Genomic DNA, 21,891 nt, shown 5'->3' with positions numbered 1-21,891 from the left:
TGTCTCACTGCCTCCTCCCTGCACCCTATAATCCCAATGTCCACTTCAAACCATTCTGCTTGACTTCTGCCAGATTCACATTCCTAGAATACCAGTACAACATAGTGGAAATAGCGCTGGAGCCAGAAAGACATCTGAAATTCTGGTTCCCTCACTATCTTTATCTGTGGCTTTCAGCAAATCATTGAACATTTCTGAACATCAGGTTCCTTCATGTGCAAAATGAAAATAATGTGTAAAATATTGTTCATTTTATTGCATAGTTATAAAAATTGTGGATATGTATGTAAATCATCTTGCATGCAGCAAATGCTATTATGTATTGGCAAAATGATGATGATGATGGTGATGGTAATGATGATAAAAAGAGGCACAGAAACTCCATCTCTTTTCAGAAACTTGCAATTGGACCCTTTGTATGATATGTAAAGACCAAATTTTTCTGTGTGAAATGTTAAGATGCTCTATAAATTTTTCCTGCTCTATGTATTGAGTACAATCTCTGCTACTCACAAAGGCATATTTTTTCTGCTCCAATCGATGAATTACTCACCGTTCTTTTGTGCTATGTGCTAATTCATGTTCAAAACCCCTTTTGCCAATTACTTGTTCAAAGTAGAGTATTCCTCTTGCTTTCAGCACCTATCCAAGTTCTACTAGTTTTTCAACACTCAGTTCAAGAAGTTGAACTTTTCTTTAAAGGCTCTGGCATCTCTTTAGGACTGATATACCTGCTAAAAAGGGGATTTCTGAATATTTTGGCATTATGGCAGAATTCAATTGGTCTTGTAATATCAGCATAAGAGATATGATGACCTGAGATCATTTTTTGTATTTTAAGAATTACAGCCATAGTTTTGTGGCTCTAATAATTAGATAAAACAATCATAAATTATTTTGAAGCCACGCCCATAGTGAGGCCCAAAAACTATCTCCCAGTGATCAAGCAATTATTGACTCCAATGATAACATATGAAGTATGCAAAAGAGAGACAATGAAATGATCTATGATTTCATAAGAACATATGAGATTTTGGAAAATAAAGCAATTCACATAAAACATTTTTCTGAATATACTCAAATATATCACACAAACCTAAATAGATACTGTGTCACTAACTTATAAATATTTCTCTCTAATTTATTATTTTCATTAAAATATGAAATAGAATTCAGGAATATTTACTGGATATATAAAAATATTTATTGTCAATAACATATTTTACTAACAAGAGAATATTTACTCAAAAGTTGTAATAACACTATTTCCCACAAAAATGATAGCAAAAACACATTCACATTATTTTAGAAAACAGAAAAGCTGGTATTGATGTAAATAAGAACATCAATAAATATTTTATATATTTTGGTGCCTATGTTACTGACATATTTCTAATTACATTTTTAAAGAATCTTTCTTATATTTAATAAATGTACCCACTTGACATTCAATTGATAATCTTTGCAGAAAACATAAGCAAATGCTTCTCGATGGTTTCCAGAGATTTTTTCAGTTTTATAATTTATTTCTATATAGCTAAACATCATTTTTATTATGCACAGGATTTTATTAGTTTATTCTGTATCCCTATCTCCTCCACATTATACAGGTAACATGTAAAGAAATCAATATTCATGCTAAGTTTGAAACATACTTTCCATTAATGAATACAATAATTTAGCATGAAGACTCAACAAATGAAAAGAACTCAAGGTACATGAGGCATAGATAGAAAGTTTTTCATAACACTTTTACTTTTTTACTGTAAGAATATAGATTCCTTCAAACACAATGACTAATTCACATTCATTTGGAACTATGAAACAAAATTTTAATATCAACATACACTATTGCTGTCTAAATGTAGAGTTGAAATTCTTACCTGAGTTTGGCTTAGTATACAGTTATTTTTAAAGACAGGAAATGTATGACAAATTGTCAGGATAATAACACCCACAGTGGAAAAATGAAAGGGGAAAGGAAGAAATCACTTTAAAAAGAAACTCCAAATCCTTCTGCTTCCCAGCTCTACAGTAGTTTTGCTCTGCATCTTGTAAGCAACTGTCTTTGCTCCGAGAACAACACATGCTCTGCCTCGGCAGGAAAATATAAAAATTAAATAGAAAACCACAAGGTTATTAAACACTCTTACCCTCTGGGCTTGCTGGGCTGCTCCAGCGTCTCAGTTGCAGCCACATGTGTAAACAACAGAATTTCCTGCATCCTTTTCTCATCTGTACAGTTCTGGAGTCCTAGCCAACAGGATTATTTCCAGCATTAAGGGCACTCCACACAAACTCAAAAAAGATTCCCATTGGTTGTGAAATTTTATTGAAACCACTACCACAACCCCCTCTTTGGATCACCATTGAGCCAACCAAAATAAAATCATTTTTAATGTTCCCTAAGTATGGTTATCCAAAGCTTTCCATACAAGCATTTGAAACCTGTACTGTGGATGAAAAAGAAAAAGACACCCACGCCTTCATCCCCAAGTGTACTTAATGTTTAATTACAACAGTATAACTTGTAATAATAATAGAAAAAACTAAAATAGCAAAGCAAAATAAAAGCCTAGAAAGTACCTATCTGCAAAATATTTAAAAGAAAATTATACTGCAGATTACAAGAATATAAAATATTCATCCAATCTGATTTGCATTCGATTGCACAAAAGCAAAAGCAAAAGAAATCATATTTAATAAAAGATTTGAGTATACAAATTATGAAACAAGGACTGTATATCAAAACCCTTGATCGTGGTCACATTGGCAGGAATGTGAGCTGTAGTCCCTGGGGTGCCCAGTGAAAGCTCCCTGGCTTTTTCCCCTTTCCCTGGGGAAAAAGAATATGAAGTAGCTTTCCAGTGACATGACTCAGCTGTCAGGAAGTGTTCTGATGGGGGTTGTCGGGGGAGGTCAAAGACCGCATAAAAGAGAGCTTCTGTGGTTGAAACTAGCAGTAAAAAATGTCCAAAGTAGAAAAGAAAAAGTCAAAAGGTAACAGGATTGACTTGCTCCTTGTAAGTAGCACAAAAACAACATGTGAAATGTAGGCAATAATGTCTTCGAATTGTTTTATTTTTCACCCTTCCCTAATTTGTAGGCTTATTCTGGTGTTATCGTCTATCTCTACTTAATATTCTTTTCCCACTTACTTTCTGATGCAATGGAAAAGGTGGCCAGCTTCCTATATAAAGCCAACTGACCCATTCGAGCTAAACTTAATCATGATTCTCGCTCCTCTATCTTTGAACATTCCCTCTTGTCCGGATTTTCCCCACGAGATGTTAAATACCATACATTCCTTGGTCAATTTCATGTATGCCAATGAACTTTACTTTCAATTCAGTCATTTTCACTTTCAGGTACCATTCTTTCCATCATGGCCAAATGATTGAAAGTTCTCCAGCCAAGAATTTTATTTAGTCTTGCATCCATCTGATTTTAATTCATCAAAGTGACTACACACACATACACACACACACACACACACGCGCATGCACATAAATATTCTATTTATTTTTAATTTTTCCAATTCACCTCAATCCTTCTTCTAGTTGACATCTACACAGCCTTTCATACTGTTCACAACCCTGCCCACATGAAGACATCTCTTATCTTGGCACAACACTCTCCCGGTTTTCCTCTTGACCTCTTTTGCTGGCTCTTCTTGTCCTCTTTGATGATGCCTCATCCTCCATCCATCCATTGGTGCGTGTCACGTATGTTCTTAGATAAATTTACATTAAAAAGTGTATATTCTGTCTCTGGATGATGCCACCCATCCTCATAGTTTCAATTACCATCTTTCTTTTTGGATGGCTCCCAAATATCTACTTTTAGACCCAATGACTGTCTGAATTTTCAGTACTTATACTTGTCAGCCCACTATTCCCCTCACCCAGAAAATGACACAGATACAGCATCAGCTTGTCTAAACTGAAGTCATCATCTCTCGATGGACCTGCTATGTTATCTATATAACTGTCAACCCAGTTTTACAGTTTCTCAAAGAAAAATCCTGGAAGTCACCCTTGACTCCTTCTACTAGTTCCTTTTCATTGTACTTCAATAATTTGCCTAGTCTTCTTTTTTGTTTTTTTTGTTTGTTTGTTTTTTGTTTTTTGGTTTTTGTTTTTTTAATTTTTTTTTAATTATACTTTAAGTTCTAGGGTACATGTGCATAACGTGCAGGTTTGTTACATATGTATACTTGTGCCATGTTGGTGTGCTGCACCCATCAACTCGTCAGCACCCATCAACTCGTCATTTACATCAGGTATAACTCCCAATGCAATCCCTCCCCGCTCCCTCCTCCCTGTGATAGGCCCCGGTGTGTGATGTTCCCCTTCCCGAGTCCAAGTGATCTCATTGTTCAGTTCCCACCTATGAGTGAGAACATGCGGTGTTTGGTTTTCTGTTCTTGCGATAGTTTGCTGAGAATGATGGTTTCCAGCTGCATCCATGTCCCTACAAAGGACACAAACTCATCGTTTTTTATGGCTGCATAGTATTCCATGGTGTATATGTGCCACATTTTCTTAATCCAGTCTGTCACTGACGGACATTTGGGTTGATTCCAAGTCTTTGCTATTGTGAATAGTGCTGCAATAAACATACGTGTGCATGTGTCTTTATAGCAGCATGATTTATAATCCTTTGGGTATATACCCAGTAATGGGATGGCTGGGTCATATGGTACTTCTAGTTCTAGATCCTTGAGGAATCGCCATACTGTTTTCCATAATGGTTGAACTAGTTTACAATCCCACCAACAGTGTAAAAGTGTTCCTATTTCTCCACATCCTCTCCAGCACCTGTTGTTTCCTGACTTTTTAATGATTGCCATTCTAACTGGTGTCAGATGGTATCTCATTGTGGTTTTGATTTGCCTTTCTCTGATGGCCAGTGATGATGAGCATTTTTTCATGTGTCTGTTGGCTGTATGAATGTCTTCTTTTGAGAAATGTCTGTTTATATCCTTTGCCCACTTTTTGATGGGCCAGTCTTCTTTTCTCACTGCCACTACTCTGGTTCAGACAACCATCATGATCTTTCTAGATCACTGCAGTGTCTCTCTGCCTCTTAAATTGTCTCTCTTCTCCCAGCCTTCTGCTCCATCTCCAAAAAGATACAGTAGTCTATTTCCGGTACTTATGCACTTGAATTCCCTGAAGGATTTTTAATCTTTTTGTCAACTCCCTTTTTCGTAATACATTGGCTTTTCTTGGTTTCTAAAACACAACTTTCCTAGATTATTTTTTCACCTTTCTGACCATGTCATATTTTTATCTCCTCTCTAATTACTTTTCTCTCCTTTCAACAGTGGAACACCTTCAAGAAGCCATCACTGGTCCTATTCTTATTTCACATTTCTGTCTAGGTGAGCACATCTATTTTTGAGGCTTCTTTTGCCACACATATTTGGTGAGTTGGATTGTGTCCTCTAAGAAGATAGGTTGAAATCCTAACTCCCTGTACCTATGAAGATGATTATTTGGAAATATGGTCTTTGAAAATGTAATCAAGTTACACTGAGGCCATACTGAGTGAAGGGGAACCATAATCCAAGGACTGGTATCTTCATAAAAAGAGGGAAATGTAGACAAAACACACAGAGGAGAATGCTATGGGACAGAGACAGCAATTGGAGTGATATGTCTACAAACCAAGGATTGCCAACAATCACCAGAATCAGGAGAGTCAAAAAAGGGTTCTCCCCTAGTGCTTTCAGAAAGAGTATTGCTGGTTGACACTTTGATTTTGGACTTCTGTCCTTCAGAACTATGAGATCAATTGTTTTAAGTGACAAACGTGTGATATTTGTTACAGCAGCCCTAGTAAACCAATAGACATATAATTCTGAAATATATATGGTCTTTCCTTAATAGTTTCTAAAGCTTCAGATCTGTATTTCCAAAGTCTAATGAAATATTCACTAGGAGCCATTCAAATCTTTCAATAATCTCCAATCCTCCAAGCTCTTATATTTCTTCCAAATACTCTACTGTACCTTGTAATCTCAATCTTAAATAAAAACACTGCCACCCATCGAGTCTTTCAATCTAGAAACCTCTTTGCTATTCCTAAGTTCTTATTCTTCTTCACCATTCAAATTTAATAACTCATCTTTACATTAAAACCTGAAACCTCTCTCTTCACTTTATGTCCTTCTATATCTTTGCATTTGTTTTTGTCTTACCACAACATTTTTTTTTTTTACTGGCAAGTTTACAAATTACTGACCGGCAAAACTTGACTATATATGGAGGGCACTCTTATTTACAGCTTTCTCATGTGAAGGCTCTTTTTGCCCTACACAGGCCACATCCATTAGGGTCAGAAAGTGGAGAAGGTGTCCTACTTCATCCTTATTGCCAAGTCTGGCTCACAAATTATTTGTTGATTGATAGCATGGGACCTCTGAGAATAGAAAACAAAATTACCTATGGTCTCCATCCTAGTTTCAAAGGGTACATTGACACCATGGTTATAATACCTCTGTGCACACACACCTCCATTATCCTAACACTCCATATCCTATAACAATCACTTGGGGGCATATGAAAAAGAAATGAGAAAAATTCAGCTGTGAGGTTTCCAAAATTTGTTGGCAAGTTCATAATGTCTTGAGGTACTCAGCACACATCAATGAAGGCTATTTTTTTTGGATTCCAGTTTCATTCTATATATTAGATCCACCCTGTGGGTTCTGATATTTACCTACTGAGTATCCTTTCTCCCCTTCCTCCCTACAAAACATTTGTTTATTTTTGTCTGGAACACAATGTGGTCAATTTTTTTGAAGCCTGTGTTAACAAGCTTCCCGTACAAATATACTTGGCTGTGTGGCGCAGTTTTGCCAATGAAACATAAGTGGAAACCTAATGGGTTTAGAAAAGTTTTGTATTTCGAATGCCAGTCTGTTGACTCCTTTCTCCTTTTTCATTCCTTGAACAAGACAAGGAGGCTGGAGACGGGGAAGCTGTTCTTAAATGATAATAAGCTCCTGAAGTCATGATTCAGATGCAAGCTACACATTAAGAACAGAAGAAAAACTCTGAGCTTTAATCAACCTCATGAGAGATTTCAGTGATGGGAGGAAAAGAGAACTTAATCTGGTGAAACCACTGTCATCAGGTTTCTCCTATGTCATTATTTATTAGATTGGGAGTTAGAGGCCAATGGAAAATTGTAATAGTCTCTAGCTGGAAACACAATGGAGAATAAATATTAATCAAAACTGATTTACTCTACATTCTTATCACCTTATTGGGAGGTCCAGAAGAAATCATGAAATTGAAAACTCCTACAGCAACCTTTACCGAATGTTACATCTATCTCTCACCATCTCTGTGGGACAGTTCCTGATTCCCATAGAAAAAGTTAACGCTACAGCCAAAGCTATACTGGTGGATTTATTTACCTGTCTATTTTCTCAAAAAGCTATGAATTTCTTAAGGAGATAATGTTGTATTTATATTTTAATATTTTGCAAAAAACAAAGCAAGTAAATTAATGAATAAGACCACAAAGCTGATAGCTGGTTGGTAGCAGAGCTAAGACATATCTTAGTCTCATCATTTAATGGAACAGTAAATGGATAAATGGATGGATGGATGGATGGATGGATGGATGGATGGATGGATGGATGTTCTATGAATTCACTGAAGAAAATAAAAACAATGTCTCAGAATTGGACATATTATAGAGAAAGTAAATTAGAAAGATATACCATCAAAATATTGAATAAGTATATAGTGATTTTAAAATTATTCTAACATTGTTTTTTATTCTACTTTTATAAATTAAAAGAATTAATAGTACTAACATTAGATACATATATTGACAAACTTTTTTAAAAAATAGAAATACCAATGAAGTCAGACAAATAATTTCCTATGGGCCTTAGTAACTATTTGAATTCAGCTTTAGTTTAAAAATCTTAACTGCTACAATTTTAATGACTTAACAGTATTTGTAAAATTACTCTAAAACAACATGTTACAATGTCAGCAACTGAAAATTTTTTGTAAGGAAGCCAATTTTGGTTTTGATTGAAATGTACTAGGTGATTTGAAATCAGATTACAACCGTACATTCATGAATTCACAGAGTGCAGCTGTGATGTTCCAAATGCACTCTTCATTAATCAGGAGAGACCAGCTGGGTAGCCAGCAGCTCTTATTAAACTAACCTGTGCGTGCCCAGATACATCAGTCACATAAGTCCAAATGACAATAAGTGAATCATATTGCATCAATATAGAAAATAATATTTCTTCCCTCCTGCTATTTGAAAAATAGGAATAATTGTCTCTCGATGTCTAAATTTTCTTTATAAAAAGAATATGAACTTTTATGAAAATGTCTAAGCTATAACACAAAACTAACTATATTTATATTTTGTCACCTAAAAGAAAAGTTAAGAAAACAATTTAAGAAAAATAAATCTAATCTACAATATCTAACATGCAGAAAAAAAGAAGAGATCTTGATGTCAGACAGACCTGAGTTCAAGCATCGGTTGTGTGTTCTCAAAGAGTTACATCTTTAAGCCTCGGTTCATGTATTTGTAAAACAGATGTAACCTGTAGAAAGATTCTAACAGTTAAGAAATAATGGATATAAAGTGCTAAAAGAGTACCTAACAAACACCTGAATGAATTAAAGGAACGGATTAAAGCTATAATTAGCAATAGTTGTTTTTAAAAGTAGTTATGTTGACCTAACTATAACATCCACAAAATAATCTAAAATCAATTTTTTATATTGTAAATATGAACATTAAGTAAATTCAGACATGTCCCAGTCTGACGGTATAACTTATGTTGCTACCTCTCAACCCGGTAGCTTCATGGTTGTGGTCTTGTTTTGCCACCCACTACTTAGGCTCTGACCAAAACGGACACATTACTTAAGCTTCTAATAAAAACTGTGAAGTTATCTTTGTGAGGCTGAAAATTTTAGGAAATTTCCTTGGGAATATCTAATTATTAAAAAGTGGCCTAGAAATAAATATTTGCTTTTTAAATCGTCAGATACAGTTGATAAAATTAGGATTAAAAATACAGTCATTAGGTTTTAATTGAGCTCATAGCAGCAGTAAATGGTTAACTGTTCTTTCCTTGGTTAGTAATAGTAGGATGTACTCAGCTTCTTGGAATGATTTCTCCAACTCAGCACTGTTGACCTTTGGACCAGATAATGCTTTGCTATGTGAAGCTGTCCTGTGCAGTATAGGGTGTTCAGCAGTATCTCCAGCCCCCACCTACTAGTTATCAGTAGCACATCCAGTTGTGCAAACCAAAAATGTTACCAGACATTGCCAAATGTCCCCTGAGAGGCAAAATCTCTATCAGTTGAGATACATTGTTTATAGTGATGGAGTAGTGAAAAGATGAGGCTACAATTTAGCTCTGCTACTCACCAGCTGTCAGTTGTGTGGTCTTAGGCAGAGTGACTCCATCATTCCAAGTCTCATTTTTATTTTTCATACATACATATATATATATATATATATGAAAATATATGAGAAAAAATATATATAGTTAGGAAATTAGACTAGATAATTTTGAAAGTTTATCTTACTAAAATGTTAGGTGCTTTAAAATCCATCTCTCTCTCTCACACATACACACACACACACACACAAACACTCTACTTACACATTTCAAACATAGTCATTTATGTAGTCTACATTAGGATATCAAACACATAAGGAATAAAAATAAAAAAAAATTGTTACAAAACCCATTTTTGTTTGCAGGGAGCAGTCTTACAGTCTTATAATTAATTTTTCTGAATGACTTCTACTCCAGGATTACCACATACACAGAAAGAACAAATACTTCACCTTAATACATCTCAATCAATAAGGCTAAGCACTGCTTTTTTCTCAAAGGAACTCAACATCCACTATACTGATGAAAAGTGCTTTTACTGATCAGGAAACTATATTAAATTGCAATTCCACTTGACCTCACTAAGGAAAGAGTGTCTACAACTTAACAAAAACATTGATTTTACAACATTGATTAAGGAAACATATCTCATTTCTGAATCTGTAAACTCAAACTATTTGGGCAGCCCTTGCTAAATAATCTCTTTCAAGACAGAACTAATCGTCCTCAATGCATAATTGTTCTGAATAATGTTAATAAATATTCTTGGCAGCAATATTGAACTACCGCTTGCTAAGGCATACTGATTAATTCTCTACATAGTGTGAGTTTTATTTTACTCTCTTGAAAGTTTATTTTTTTTTTTTGCTAATCTCTCCTTTTGATTTCTTAGTACACACATTACCTACACTCTGTGAAATTCAAAAATTGCCATTTCCTTATATCATGAGAGACTGTCATTTTTGGTCATAAATTGCAGCTATAAACAAAACACAATAAAAGTTACCAAAACAGTAATGCTTATAGCATAATCTATGGCTTTAAAGACAATCTGAACCAAGTCCTAAAAGATCTAGGTTTGTTCTTGATCCTAATATGTTGCTTATGTTAGACCATATATTTTACTGAAGGAGATTTTGGGAAGTAAAAATGTATATATGTAGAAAATTATTATTTTTCTTATGTTACAAGGATCTATATAAATAATGACTGAGTGGTAAAACATGTTCTTTAATAAAAAACAATATTGCATGTATTATAATTATAAGGTAGGATTTGTAAAGTATTATATTTAATTAGTCATGATATTAACCAGGTTTGATGGCTGATACGGTTTGAATCTGTGTCCCCACCCAAATCTCATGTCAAATTGTAATCCCCAATGTTGGAGGTGGGGTTTGGTGGGAGGTGATTGGATCATGGGGGTGGATCCTTCATGAATGGTTTACAACCATCCCCTTGGTGCTGTTCTCATGATGAGAATTCTCGTGAGATCTGGTTGTTTAAATGTGTGTGTCACTTCCCTCCCTCTCTTCCTCCTGCTCCCACCATGTGAGACACCTCACTCACCCTTTGTCTTCTACCACGACTGGAAGCTTTTCTGAGCACCCCCCAACCACCCACCTGCCCCACAAAACAGAAGCTGCCATGCTTCCTGTACAGCCTGCAGAACTATGAGCCAATTAACCTCTTTTCTTTATAAATTACCCAGTCTCAGGCATTTCTTTACAGCAATGTAAGAATGTACTAATACAATGGCTCTTAACAAATGTTGAATACTTAGAGCATATGTGAGGTAAGCCAATGCAGCTTAAGGATTTAAAAAATTCATATAATGAAACAGAAAAATGTCATGATTGAAAAAAGCACCATTAGAATTGTTATACAATTTCCTTTTTAGAAAGAGTAAAACACGGAGTTTAGTTTTGAGTATCAACTGTTAAACCTGAGTCAATATACTCAAAAGCACTCATAAATGTTATCAGCAGATTTTAGTTTAATATAATAGGCTCCGTGTCATATGTTTTCTCTCCTATTTCCCATAATGTAAAAGTATTGTTCTGGTTTTAAAAATAAACCTCTAACAAGGGTGAAATCAAGGAAGAGTGATTTATGTCTTCTGAGGTAAATCAGACAAGACATTTTTGGGAATTTCTAAACATCAGAAATATATGGGAACTGATGACAGGGACATCTAAGCACAGAAAACGACATCACCCAATATCTGAAAGAGAAGGCTGTCAACAATGTAAGTCAAAAGCATCTGGTAGAAAATCTAAGTGCAGTGTAAGCCCAAACCAATGAAGTATAAACCATTAGGATTATCAGTGCATTGCCTGCCGGACCACAGGACTTGACGTTTTCTCTCTGCTCACACACACAGCAGCTGCTTGGATGGCATAGTCTAATGCTGGAAGAAGTGACATTTAAATGAAGTAGATCATCTCTCTGAGGAGGCTTCCTAGCATGAGCACAAGGGACAGGGAGAGACACATCACAAAGTTTTAGAAAACTTCAAGACAACAACAAACACTGAAAAATAAAGGAAACGGACAGTCCACTCCTAGTGAAACACACTTAAGGAATCTACTCAAAAATAAGACTTCCTTACTTTCAGATACGGACATCTAGAACCTGGTTACCTGCTCTCCACCCACATATCACAATGGGAAACCTGACTGAAAACAGAAGCCTTCCCAGGCCAGGTCTGCTGGATAAATAAACTAACCAATCGCACCAATCTCCACTGGGGACCAGTTACTTAGCCTGCAAAACGAGGCCAGTACATTGTTGAAAAGATGATTGTGAATCTGCAAAAGAGAACCTCCAGCCTGGCAGATAGTAAGCACTCATTAAATGTAAATGGCAGGTATAATAACAATAGTAACAATAATAATAATAATAATGGCATACGTTCGATTACACTAAAAAAGAATGGCCTCACATACAGTTAAATTTTTGTTCTTGTTTGGTGTTAATTAATCCATCCTGTGATTAAAATATGGTCTTTGTCTTTTAGAAATAATGTTGAATATTTTTACGATATTATGAAACATGATTAGCACACCACCACAAACATGAAAAATGAATACTATTTTCATTCTAAACACTTTCAAGCAAATTTCCCTCAAGATTTCATTTAGTTTTGGTTAATCAATGCTGATTAAATCAAATCTTTTATTTCCAACTACTGGAAATTAGAGAGTGAAGACAGTGTCTCTGAACTGTAGGAGGGTAATATACCCCTGATCCAGATAAAAAAAAAAAAAAGAAAAAAAAAACTGAGAATATGAAAACTCTGACGTCAAAGCAGAGGCCATGCAACAATATTCATTCAGATGTAAAAGAAATATTCAGTGCCACGAGCTAATTAAATAAAGCACTAATATTTCCATGGCATACTTTCCTATACACAGACATAACTTGTATTGACTTCAAAAACCTTTGAGAGAGAAGAAGAAAAGGAATAAATCATTACATATATATACACATATATATATGGTGATTTTATTTCATTATATTCCTACACAACAAGGACAAAGAGGTGTATATGTTGATTTTCCTCATGAACTCTAAAACGCACCACATCAGTAAAAATATAAACTTTTGGGTGATAAGCTGAATAAAAATATATAATTTAATCCAAATCCTAGAAGTACAAAAATGAAAATTTGGACCTATAAACATTATTTACCATCTTTCCAAGAAAATTCAGTGATGATAATGTATTTGACAGGATAGTAAAAGAACAATACTGCTATTGCTTCTTCAAAGAGAAATTACATGCCTATTCGTTGAAATCAGAAAATTTCACTTTCTGGTTAAATGATAGAAATTGTTTACACAAGATGGCTGTAATAAAAGTAGCTTCAGTATTTATATTCTTTGCATAATTCTAGAAACCCTCAAAAATACCTCAGTGACTGTTATTCTAGTTATATCTCTTAGATCTTAAAAATCGAAATTTATACATTTCCTCACTTTAATCTATAAAGGCTCAGCAATACATGTTACTATAAAAAAATTTTAAATACCCATAACCCAATCTTTCTGTCTTCTATTTATTCCACAAATCATTATACAAGCCAAGCCCAGATAAGCTCTAGACAATTTTTAAAATAACAAAATAATAATTATATTTTAATATTTTGATAGCATACAGTCAAAATTACCCTAAGAAATTATTTATCACATTGCCTTTCAAATGTTTTTAAAGTAATGGAGAACTTTTGTTCAAGAGTTAAACAATATATTACACAGAAGTCATGGATGTCAAAAGTGAAACTTCTCCCATTAATTCTTGGAGGACTGCCTGGATACCTGCCCACTTGGAAACTCTCTTCACATCTAATTTCCTCCAACAATGGCCATTGGAGGTCATCCATGGATTCCCCAGACTCTAAGGAGCACTTTGGAAAATAATGTAATAAAATTATTATTTTACAGATAAAGAATCTTGAATTCAGCCAAAAAATTCTATATCCAAATTTCTTTCTGTCCACCCACTCATTCTTCTCTTATTAATTTTCTGAGAACTTAAATGTGTTCCTGTTTAAAATTAATATATATTACATAAGTCATAGATGTTTCTTTTCAATAAATCAGAAAATATAAATATGCACAAAGAAGACTACCACTCGTAGTCTCCATAATCAGCTAAGTAATGAAGGCATTTTGTTTTGTACTTTTCATGATGTTGTTAGCCAGTTACTACAGATGATACATACAAAAACCAGATAACTTATGCTTATCTATGCTTATTAGTTGCAAGACGAACTAATCGAAATGTGTTATCATGTATCCCAAAAACTTTAACAGATAAGACAGTGTTTTTTCCATCAGAGTTTGTAGAGCATGTGTCTTAATAAGCCCTCCAATTTTCTACTCACTTTTGGCTTATCTGGTGTGATTATAACTATTTCATAATCATAACTAATTTTGTTATCCTCAGACTGTGTTATGACAGAAGGATAGGAGAGTTAACACAGACTTGTGACGAAACTGCCTTCCTGGTGAATGCAAAATGTTTCTGATCCAAGTATCATCAGCCAAAATGGTAGAGTAGGGAACTCTGGGACCCAGAAACACGGAAAAACTTGTTAAAACTGTCAGAATCCACCTATTGGAAACCTCAGCATCATTAGTCATTAGGAAATGTGAATCAAAGCAACAAGGAGCTACTACCTTATTTCCACTGGGATAGCTAAGATCATAAAAACATACATGATTTTAAAATGATTGAAAACAAATTAAAATATATTTCATGACAAGAAAATTCACATTTCGGTGTCTGTGAATAAACTTTATGGAATAAAAAAAAATTTAAAAAAGTGTTGATGAAAATGTGGAGGTGAAATCTGTACATGTTGATGGGAGGAATGCAAAATAGTGCAGCTGCTTTGGAAAATAGTCTGGCAGTTCCCCAAAATTAAAACCGTACTGAAATAAACACCTACATTCACACAAGCACTTGTACACAAATGTTTATAGCAGCATTATTCATAATGGCCAAAAAGTAGAAGCAAGCCTTACACTGAGGAATGGACAAAGAAATGATGGCACGTACATTCAATGGAATATAATTCAACAATAAAAATCAGTAAAGTACTGATGCATACTAAAACATTGAGGAAGCTAGGAAACATGATAAGTAAAAGAAGTCAGTGAAAAAATAATATATTCTATAATTCATTTATATAGAATGTGCAGAATCAGCAAATAAATAAGGATAGAAAGTAGGTAATTGTTTGCCTACAGTTCAGGACAGAGAGAAATGAGGAGTGACTGCTGATGCATACAGGGTTTCTTTCTTAATTTTATTTTATCTTGGTTGATAAAAGTGTTCTAAAATTGTGATGATGGTAGTACAATTTTGTGAATTACTAAAACTATTGAATTGTACATTTTAAATAGGTGGATTGTATGGCATGTGAATTGTAGCTCAATAAAATTATTTTCTTTTTAAAAAATCAGCCCATGTGTGAGGCAGCAAATTTGCCTAAGCTATCCGAGCTCCTTACAATCAACAGCAAGGCTCTGTAGAATCAATAATATAACTCATCTCTACAGTCACCTATATGGTTTAGTTTTTTTCCTTTCCTCACTGTATGATTTTCTGCCTCTCTACTTTAATAGTCTCCAAACATTTTTGATTATGCAACAATCATCAAATTATATTCCATAAGAACCCATAACATAAATAAATGTACTAAATTTATTTATAAAGATAATGATGTACTGTTGTGCCAATATGTGATGTATGTTATTGAATTGATATGAAAATACAAAAGAAAGGTACGATTTTAAAATATAAATGAATCTTTATTATTTTCTTCATGCTTTTCAATTGCCTTAAGCAATCTTGTACTAAGCAATCCTTGTGTTATGCTTAAGCCATCTTTGACTTAAGTAATCCTTAGACTATGTGGCCTTAAGCAACACAGTACAAGGAAAAGATCTAATCCGCAACATCTGTGCTACTAGGTTTCCTATTGGCCTACTTCCTTATATTCTCTCCTGATGAGAACTATACATATAATTTCCTGCTGCACTGTCAGCTCACACACCTATAAAAACGCAAACACATGCGTATGCACATAAATTTCCTGCCAGAGTGAATTTTGAGTATTTTTATTTTTTGTTTATCAAGCTACTGGGGGATGAGGGCAAGGTATTTGGGAACATCTGTCAACCTCGTAGAAAAAAAGGATGGCTGTCTAGTTTTCTGGGTAGTGTGTGTCGTTAAACAGGAATGCATAATGAACCTTCTTACTATTATTCAGAATAACCTCTATCCAAATTTAGAATAAGTCAGGTTCGTTTTTCATATACCCACACTATTTACCTTTTAATAGTCTTCACTTCTTCAAAATTCTGGTACTAGGTTGTCAGTATTTTTTTTTTTCTGGTTTTCTTCCTTTTCATCATTGTAGACTATAACGAGAAATCACTTTCACCAGAACTCATCACTATTTCTTCATGGTTATGCTTCCCCAAGTCTGAATTCCTTCAAAGCAGTTCCCATGCCCTGTTCACCTTTGTTTCCCCAGTTCCCAGCACATTAGCTTGATAAGTATTTGGTTTTCAATAAACGCTCTTTGAATAAGAGTATGATTTATTCAATCAGTTATGCATGTGGGATTTAGGAATTTTTTTAACATAAACATATTTCAATTAACTGAGTGACTTTAGGGAAAGTTTCTCAATTCACTGTGACTTAGTCTTTGTTTACTACTTACTAAAAAAAAAAAAAAAGATTTGACCTGATGACATCCAAAATCCTGTTTATCTCTGAATCAGCAATATCTGGTGAGATGACAAACTAAAACCGGGTACATCTCACATAAAATGGTGTTGCAGCTACTGAATTATAAATGTAGTATTGTCAGAGCTAAGAGAAGGAATTCCTGGCAAGCAAACTTATACAGAAATGGTAGAAATCAAATGTGAATTCCTAAAGAGTAAATTGGTTGATGAAAAAGAAATGGTAAATCTTAGAAAAAGATGGATGGTGTTATTTTTGGGAAATTAAGAAAGTTCCTTTGCTGGCAAAGAGAGATTTTGAACTCAGTAACCAGTAACTTTTGCCATTAATTAAAAGAAATATGCTAGGACAGTTTGGAATATGGAGAGGGAAAATGTTGACTCTCCTCTCGAGTCCCAAGTACATCTGACGGTCATAAAGTTGTTCTTCTGCTGTTAGATTGAAGGTGCTAGTCTTGGGCTATGTCTCCCATTTCCTTGCCTGATAGTGTTGCCTCACTTGTGAAACTTATGGATCAGTTGTTTAATGAATACTCTTATGCAAGCTCTATAGTTTCTAAACTAATTTTGAATCTAGTACCTGTAACCTGTCAGCAAGTGATGACTTAGTAATGAGAATCTTCCTTTAAAAATCGAAGAAAATTCTCCATTTGATTCATTGTAATATATTTGTCAAGCTTGAATCTCTTCTCTCCCTTGAAAAGCAATTGCAATCACTGTATCTGACATATTTAGGAAACCTTTCTTAGTTTTTTTTGTTGTTGATGTTGTTTATTTATTCATTTACTTCCAGGCAAGACTCTCTTTGAGTTACTCTTTAATCTGCTTAATTTGAGGCACATGACATAGTAAGTCATTTATTTGAATAGCTTATCATTTACACCAATTTTAAAATTCCACATGCCATAAAATAGTTTCTTTTTCTGCAAGCATAGAGATCTAAATACCCCCCTTAACCCATACCAACAAAAAGAGTTTAAGTAGCCAGAATAAAAGAAGAAATAACATTTTGCTGATCTGTAAGGAAACTAAGAATTATTAGGTCCAACATGAAGTGAAAGTTAGAAATCAAGGAGAAAAAGAGTGCTAAAGTCAACTTTCATTGTGAAGGTATTTGCCTAAAATTGATAACTTTGACTCCCATTTTGATCAGGGCCTAAGAGAGAGGAGAGAAAGCCTAGAAACTGACAATGTGGGACCCCAACAGCATAGACCCACATATAAAAGTGGAAATCCAAAATAACTACAACTTGAGACTAAAAGTCAATGATCAATTCATCTACTGAGAAGAAAGATACAGCAAAGACATGTGCACGTCTTGAGCTTGTATTGAGTGTTGAAGGGAGAAATAGTCCTTTAAAACATGGAAACACAAGTTGAACCTGTTACAAGTTTGCTACTTCACACTACCTGCTTAATCAAAAAGTTCTCAGCAAATTTATTTTTAAATGGTTTTGAGATGAAAATTTCCCCATGGAACTGATGGAAATAAATTCGACCAAGATCACAAATATTTCCCATAGGTAAAATTCTAAGGGAAATTATCTGCACACCCACACACAGAGACACAATATATAAGTACCACAAAGGATGTGAGTGGTACGTATGTGGGATGTATACAGGAAAAAAATGATAATACAATAAAAACTACAACAAATTTATGTATTAGAATTGAGACTAACCAAAAATAATTATTTTCGATGTGTATCAATAAGTCTTTTTTGAACTTTAAAGTTCAGGGGTACATATGCAGGTTTGTTTCATAGGTAAACTTGTGTCATGTTTTTTTGTACAGATTATTTCATCACCCAGGTATTAGGCCTATTACCCATCAGTTATTTTTCTTGACCCTCTCCCTCCTTCCACTCTCCACCCTCTGATAGGCCACGGTGTGTGTTGTTCCCTCGTGTTCATGTGTTTTCATCATTTAGCTCCCACTTATGAGTGAGAACATGCGAGATTTTATTTTTTTGTTCCTGAGTTAGTTTGCCAAGGACACTGACCTCCAGCTGCATCCTTGTCTTTGCAAAAGACATGATCTCATTCTTTTTGATGGATGCATAGTATTCCATGGTGTATATGTGCCACATTTTCTCTATTCCATTTTCTATTCATGGACATTTAGGTTGATTCCATGTCTTTGTTATTGTGAAGAGTGCTACAAAGAACTTCCACTCACATGCATGTGTCTTTATAATAGAACAATAATTCTGAAAAATATAGCAAAGTCAAGAAATTATGAAAAATGTCCAAGTGGTTTTTAAATAAATAGGAATTCTAAATATAAAAACTAAATGATTGAAATTTTAAAAATTAATTGGAAATGGTTAATAAGCAGAGTATACCCAACTGAGGTGACAATTTGTGAACTTGAAAATATAAGCCAAAGAAAAACCCAGAATATACTCCACAGATAAAAGAGATGGAAACTATGAAATAGAGGTTAAGAAATGTACAGGACAATGTGGAAATATAAAACACTCATCTAATCATAATGACCAAAAATGGACACAGAGAACAAAGAGAAGAAATAATCAAAGATACATTACAATAGAATTAGAGTATCATCACTGTGAGTATCACGAATTAATAAAAAGAATCCAGCGGCTGGGCTTGGTGGCTCATGCCTGTAATCCCAGCACTTTTGGAGGCAAAAGCAGGCAGATCACGAGGTCAGGAGATTGAGACCATCCTGGCCAACATGGTGAAACCCCATCTCTACTAAAAATACAAAAATTAGCTGGGTGTGGTGGCATGCACCTGTAGTCCCAGCTATTCAGGAGGCTAAGGCAGGAGAATTGTCTGAACCCAGGAGGAAGAAGTTGCAGTGAGCCGAGGCTGCGCCACTGCACTCCAACCTGGTAACAGAGGAAGACTCCATCTCAAAAAAAAAAAAAAAAAAAAAAGCCAGAAAACAGTTATCAATGCCTACTAGCATCACATAAGGAAAACAATCTATTTTTTACATTTCCTGATGGAAGTACCAGCATTTCCTGTGTAGTATTCTTGCCAAGAAAACCTAAATGAGATCAAACCTCTAAATCTATCATTCCATGTATAAGAAATACAGAGAAGAGAAAAAATTAAAAATTAAATCCCATACTTGGTTATAACAATAAATAAATGTCAAGGGAAAAGAGACAAAATACATATCAAGCAAATACAGTGTATAGATCTTATCTAAATCAAACTCTAACTAAACAACTTAAAATGACCTTACATAATAAAAGGAATTTCTTACTATCTAGCAAAATTAAATATACCTTTACCTTTAATGTAGCAGTATGGCCACTTTAAAAAATATACACCAAAGATAAACTGGTGAAAATACAAAAAAAAAAAAAAAAAAGTATGAGAAGGTCATTCATTGCAAGAATAATTTTAAAAGTATATATTAGAAATAGCACAAATATCTGTCAATATTAGAAGTGATGAATAAATAGTAGCATGTCAACGTAATAAAGTAATTTCCAGTTGTAAAAAAAGAATAAGGGATATTTCTATATATGACTATAAAGTGATGTCTAGAATATAAAGTGAAAAGACAAAACAAAAATAAAACAGAAAAGAAGAAAGGCAACACATGATTATGTATACATATACAAATATGTATAACATATATTTTAAATCTTTTGTGTATAATATATTAAATGGAAAAACTATAATATTTCAAATGAAAAGTATAAGTAGTACTGATTATGTAATTAATATATATTAAAATTAAAAGTAAATGATAATATTTTTAAATGACCACTATTGGGATTATTAAATGAAGAGCAAAGAATATAAGTTAAATTTTGATTATATCTCTTTTGTAGTTTCAACTTTGAGGCCATGTAAAATTAAATTAAAAATAAATCAATCTCTAAAATTCTAAAATAAAACAAAGAAATTGAGCTTAAACGTGTATTCAGTTAGTGGCATATAGACACACAACGATCAATAATTCTAAGTTATTTAAATCACAATAATTTGACAAAAAGAGCTGGAAAAATATTTAGTTATTTTCTGTAATCATATTCTCGGTGATAGTGTTGATATTGTTATTCTGAGATTGTTGTGTGTATATTATAGATAAAGCAAATGAGAAATTTTGTGGACCATGATAAGCTAATGCTACCACTCCTGCCATCATCAAGAACCAGGATTTGCAACATGGAGAAAAGAGATACAGATGTGAGACTGAAGAGTTTAATAGAAACCCTTGTCCTGATTTTGAATGGAATAATTAGTGTGAATCCATTCTACATTGTATATAAATATGTATATATAATTATTATATATAACTATACTTGTGTATAAACATATACATATACATTTATATACTCTGGTTTTGTTAAGTGAAAAAAATTAGGAATAGTGACAAATCCAGTAGCAAAGACAACCCCTAATACCCAAAGAGTTGTCTCAAAATATCATTTCCCATTGAAAGATATTAAGATAAAAAAGGAGCAATTTCAGTATGAATAAAAATTATAAATTCACAGGTGTCAGTTGCAGAATGTTAGTGAACCACCTGCTACTGCTTGATCTGGCCAGGAGCCTGCAATGCAACGGGGCTCTTTCTTTGTTCCCAGGTGGATCGGCAGGTCGAGAAATAATAGACACACACAAGATAGTGAAAGCTGGGTCCAGGGGGGTCACCAACTTCTGGTCCCACAGTGCCGCCAATGCACTGGATATACCAGCATTTATTATTAAGTTTAGTGAGGGCAGGGGTAGGTTAGTGAGGGATTTAGGGTCTTTTGATTATGAGGTGAGATGGTCACATGGGGATGAAGTAACTCTTTAACATAACATCTATATGTAGAAGTACAGTATACAGAGATAAGAATTTACAATATAGTGTGTGCATCAGTAATTTCTAAAAGAGCCTTAAAACTGAAACACAGTCTTTCCATAACCTATGATTAGCAAGATATTAATCAGCAGTAATAGTTGCAGCAAAAGCTGGTTACAAACAATCCATAGAAACAAAACGTGAACCTAGACAACCGGTTAGACCAGAAATTCTCATAAGGGAGTATGTCTTAACCCTAAAGAAGCCTAGAAGAGCTATGGCAAGATGAGGGCGTTCATAGCCCTATCTTATCCATATGGACAGGCGCCCCTCACGCATCAGTTTATAGGCTCTCCACAAGGGTCGCAGAGCTCTACTCCCAGAGCTATGAATAGCTGCTTTTCTGGGATAGGAATCTTGGTGATGTCAAACTTCCCTGACT

General features: G+C 34.2%; 1 protein-coding gene across 3 annotated transcripts in view; it reads right to left on the bottom strand.

The window, feature by feature from the left end:
- The window catches only part of CCDC102B (coiled-coil domain containing 102B), a 342,881-nt gene that overhangs the window by 262,056 nt on the left and 58,934 nt on the right, over nucleotides 1-21,891 (bottom strand). Inside the window, exon 1 of one of the 3 annotated variants that reach the window (XM_025365513.1) lies at nucleotides 2,154-2,255. The exons of the other annotated variants lie outside the window; for them this stretch is intronic. The gene's annotated coding sequence lies outside the window, so the exon portion shown is untranslated. Of the gene's footprint in view, nucleotides 1-2,153; nucleotides 2,256-21,891 lie in introns of those variants that run through there. 3 annotated transcript variants of the gene reach the window in all.

The sequence above is a fragment of the Theropithecus gelada genome, chromosome 18 (genome assembly GCF_003255815.1).
Source record: "Theropithecus gelada isolate Dixy chromosome 18, Tgel_1.0, whole genome shotgun sequence".
Taxonomy (NCBI): domain Eukaryota; kingdom Metazoa; phylum Chordata; class Mammalia; order Primates; family Cercopithecidae; genus Theropithecus; species Theropithecus gelada.
This window is presented reverse-complemented; position numbering and strand designations above follow the sequence as displayed.